Raw genomic sequence first — 4,678 nt, forward strand, 5'->3', positions numbered from 1 at the left:
TCACTTGCACTTAGTAGGATGGCTAAACTTTACCTACATCTGACCTGCGTGTAGGTTTTCCTCATCTTTTCTTGAGGATAAGTTAACCTTTGAACGTGGTAGATAGTAGGTGTGAAGTTTTGCTTCCTCTTTCGTGATTGTGCGGGTAGGACCGTCACTTGCACTTAGTAGGATGGCTAAACTTTACCTATATCTGACCTGCGTGTAGGTTTTCCTCATCTTTTCTTGAGGATAAGTTAACCTTTGAACGTGGTAGATAATAGGTGTGAAGTTTTGCTTCCTCTTTCGTGATTGTGCGGGTATGACCGTCACTTGCACTTAGTAGGATGGCTAAACTTTACCTATATCTGGCCTGCGTGTAGGTTTTCCTCATCTTTTCTTGAGGATAAGTTAACCTTTGAACGTGGTAGATAATAGGTGTGAAGTTTTGCTTCCTCTTACGTGATTGTGCGGGTATGACCGTCACTTGCACTTAGTAGGATGGCTAAACTTTACCTATATCTGGCCTGCGTGTAGGTTTTCCTCATCCTTTTTTGAAATTTCTAAGTGTTTAGGATAAGTTAACCTTTGAACGTGGTAGATAATAGGTTGAAGTTTTGCTTCCTCTTTCGTGATTGTGCGGGTAGGACCGTCACTTGCACTTAGTACGATGGCTAAACTTTAACCTACATCTGACCTGCGTGTAGGTTTTCCTCATCTTTTCTTGAGGATAAGTTAACCTTTGAACGTGGTAGATAGTAGGTGTAAAGTTTTGCTTCCTCTTTCGTGATTGTGCGGGTAGGACCGTCACTTGCACTTAGTAGGATGGCTAAACTTTACCTATATCTGACCTGCGTGTAGGTTTTCCTCATCTTTTCTTGAGGATAAGTTAACCTTTGAACGTGGTAGATAATAGGTGTGAAGTTTTGCTTCCTCTTTCGTGATTGTGCGGGTATGACCGTCACTTGCACTTAGTAGGATGGCTAAACTTTACCTATATCTGGCCTGCGTGTAGGTTTTCCTCATCTTTTCTTGAGGATAAGTTAACCTTTGAACGTGGTAGATAATAGGTGTGAAGTTTTGCTTTCTCTTTCTTGATTGTGCGGGTATGACCGTCACTTGCACTTAGTAGGATGGCTAAACTTTACCTATATCTGGCCTGCGTGTAGGTTTTCCTCATCCTTTTTTGAAATTTCTAAGTGTTTAGGATAAGTTAACCTTTGAACGTGGTAGATAATAGGTTGAAGTTTTGCTTCCTCTTTCGTGATTGTGCGGGTAGGACCGTCACTTGCACTTAGTAGGATGGCTAAACTTTAACCTACATCTGACCTGCGTGTAGGTTTTCCTCATCCTTTTGTTAGAAATTATCTGTTTTAAATAACCGTTCGACGCGCGGTTGTTAATAGGTTAGTGTTCAGTTTCCTCTCATGATTCATGCGGATAGACCGGCACTTTCATTTAGTGGGATAACTGAACTTTTCCCCTTCAACTGACCTGCGTGAAGGTTTGTCGTTTTTTGGGTTTATGCGGGTTTTGCCGCCTTCCCCACGCAACGACTTTCCACGTATTTATGCGGTGAAAACCGGCATATCCGTGTTGAATAAATTAACCGTTCGACGCGCGGTTGTTAATAGGTTAGTGTTCAGTTTCCTCTCATGATTCATGCGGATAGACCGGCACTTTCATTTAGTAGGATGACAACTTTTCCCCTTTAACTGACCTGCGTGAAGGTCTGCCGTTTTTTGGTTTTATGCGGGTTTTGCCGCCTTCCCCATGCAACGACTTTCACACTTAGTTATGCGGTGAAAACCGGCATCAGTGTTGATAGTTCATAAAGTATAAATGTAAAATCATCAGCGTCGATGTTCTAAAGAGAATCATTTCCATTAGAAGTGGCTCTTGGCCTTTTCTTTACAAATTTGGAATTGATTTACATGCAAACTGTGTAATTGAGCTCCCTTCCATGTTGGGATGGGAGTGCCATCGAGCCGATACGCACCTGGTTTGGGATCTCGTTCTTTACGCAGCATGTAGTCTCCACATTGAAGCTTGAATTTTATTCGTGTTTTCCCCAGCTGGGGTTCTACACGCATCAGCCTGCTCAGCGTTCATTGCGCCACGAGGTGCGCGAGCGTCCCATCTCTGACAAATGCTTCGACCATGTCCTTTACGTCTATGCATTCTTCGGTGTTGTGGCCTTTTGTCCTGTGAAAGTCACAGTATTTGCTCCGATCAGCATTGTGACGATGTCGGATTATTTGAGGCTTTGGCCATGGGAGCTCCTCAGTAGCGAATATCTCGGTGACGCTTTTGGTGAGCGGCGTCCATCTGGAGTTCTTGTTTGACTGTACGTTATCCCTTCCGCCTAACCGATGCTGCAAGCCGGATGAGGTGTCAAAGTTTACCCTTGACTGCCAAATGCCTAGCTTCCGCTTTTTGTTTAATCGGGCGGTAAGGACGTTGTCTTCTCTTGTTTTCTGGGTGTAGAGGTTTGTGCTCTGTGGGAGATCTCTACCCAGTTGCTTCTCCGTTTCCGCAAAGCGTTTAGCTGCTGTCATGATGGCATCCCATGTGGATGGCATGCCATCTTTACCCGTTAAGGTGCGGATGAGCTCTGGGTCGTTCGCGCCCTGAATAAAGGCAGCGCGAACAAGATCTTCGCTAATGTTACCCAGACTTAGCTTCTTCGAATTGAATCGAGTGATGAAGTCTAGCAAAGATTCATTTTTTTCTCGAATGCACTTGAGGATTGTCCATTGCTCCTCGGTATACTTTCGTTGTTGGCTGAAGTGTTGGCTAAACTTCTGTTGGAAGTCAGCCCAGTCGTAGATGTGGTTGACCGGTAGACGATCGAACCACGCTCTAGCAGCCCCGACAAGCGTCATTTGGAACATGTAACACCACGTAGGCTCCGTCCAACTACTGACGGTTGCCCCCGCTATGAATCTGTTCAAATGATCATCTGGGTCGGATATACCATCATATGTGCCTATGCTGGACATTTGTTTGGCACTTTTTGGGGCAATTGCTTCTGCAATGTCTCTTGCAAATTTGGACGTTCCCGCATTTGCAACGTTTGGTCTGAATGTTTTGGAGAAGTCACGTGGACTTCCACCTGTGTTTTTTGGTTTGAAGGCTTCTCCAAAATGCCTTCTCGGTTGGGAGTCCGTTTCCTTACGCTTCCCTTTTGCCCTATGGCGAGGGTTCGCGTCGAAGTCGGATTCCTCCGAGTCGTCCAAGCATTCTTCGAATTCGTCAGCCTGTTGGACGGAACGCAAGCGTTCGTCCAACTCAGCTTGGAATTCCTTTTGACGTGCCTCCGCCCATGCCTTAATTTCATTGAGTGTTTGGCGGGGGAGTCTTGTTTGTTTCTCTAACTGGGTATCGGTGATTCCCAGTGAGCGATTATTTACTGTACTTGCCCCAGCTTGGGTAACTGGGGTAGTGTTCGTAAAATTTACTTCACTTGCCCCGGCTTGGGTAACCGGGGTAGTGTTTGTAAAAACTGTGTAGCCGGTATTTCCCCCAGTAGCTGGGGTTGTGGTTACCGGAGTTTCTTTAACCATCTTTCCAGAAGTTTGAAAAAACTGGAGAAAAATGAAGTTCTAGCTTTATGCAGGGATGGCGCCAATGAAGAAACACTAACTGGACCCCGGGCAGATTACTGGTAACCTGGGGGTTAGATAGATGTTTCCCACGAGGGGTTAGACCCAGGGAAGATGGTTCTTCTGATAACCTGCAAAACAGACACCGTGAGCTTGTCACTGAGAAGGGGGGGTTCTTCCTTGTGACCACCCTCCGGCGTGAGAATCAGACTAGATTGCTCTTTAAATATAAATGTATATTAAGAGATTGCTAGAGCAGATATCAGGTATAATATGATGATAATATGTTAAGATTAGATGATCATACCATTTGTGGTATTTATAGCCGAAGGTAGGTTTCCAAGGAGGTGTGGCCGGCTGCAACAGTATTCCAGTTCCACCAACAGTGGCCTACGCACGTGCCCTGCTGGTAGTTGGTGGGTAGGCAGCGGCTGATAGTGACCAGGCCTGCTGTGTACTATTCCTTTTCCACCAACTGCCGGCTATGCACGTGGTATGGCAGTAGTTGGTGAGTAGGCAGCGGCTAATAGTGACATATAGTACAGGAGCATGCTGCTCGCCATACTGTTGTCAATAAGCTGTCGTATCTTTAGTCAGATCTTTTGCCCATACCTCGTCAGGTACAGTACAGAAGATCTTCCCGTATCGTACGGACTGGCTTATTTGGGCGGGAGTATTCCCCCTCCCGCCACTGTGCGGGATTGTTCCCGGCTTTGCTCATTCCTTCAGGTGACACTGAATGATTGAGAGCTAAGTGCCTTGTGCGTGTAGCCTTGCTGCGCGGGTGGCCTTCCCTGATGGCTTGTATCCGAAGCTGCGGGAACAGGCGGAGTCCTTCACCATCGGGAGGCATTTCCTGCGGGAACAGCTTGCGTACTGCGCGTAAGGACGTCACGTCTCTGAGCATGGTTGGTCCTGCGGATCCAGTTGGTTTCTGCGCAGACGTCCCTCTTCAAGGTGAGTCTTGCGGGTCCAACTGGGCTCTGCTGGGACCTACCTCTTCACCATCTTTTTTATTTTCATATGATAAAAAAATAAAAAGCAATGTAATTAAAGAACAGTTGGGTGTAAGGAAACGGAAATTTTGTTAAGAA

Source organism: Bidens hawaiensis, unplaced genomic scaffold (genome assembly GCF_021521415.1).
Source record: "Bidens hawaiensis isolate Kalapana, Puna unplaced genomic scaffold, B.hawaiensis_p1.1 tig00005080_1, whole genome shotgun sequence".
Lineage (NCBI taxonomy): Eukaryota > Viridiplantae > Streptophyta > Magnoliopsida > Asterales > Asteraceae > Bidens > Bidens hawaiensis.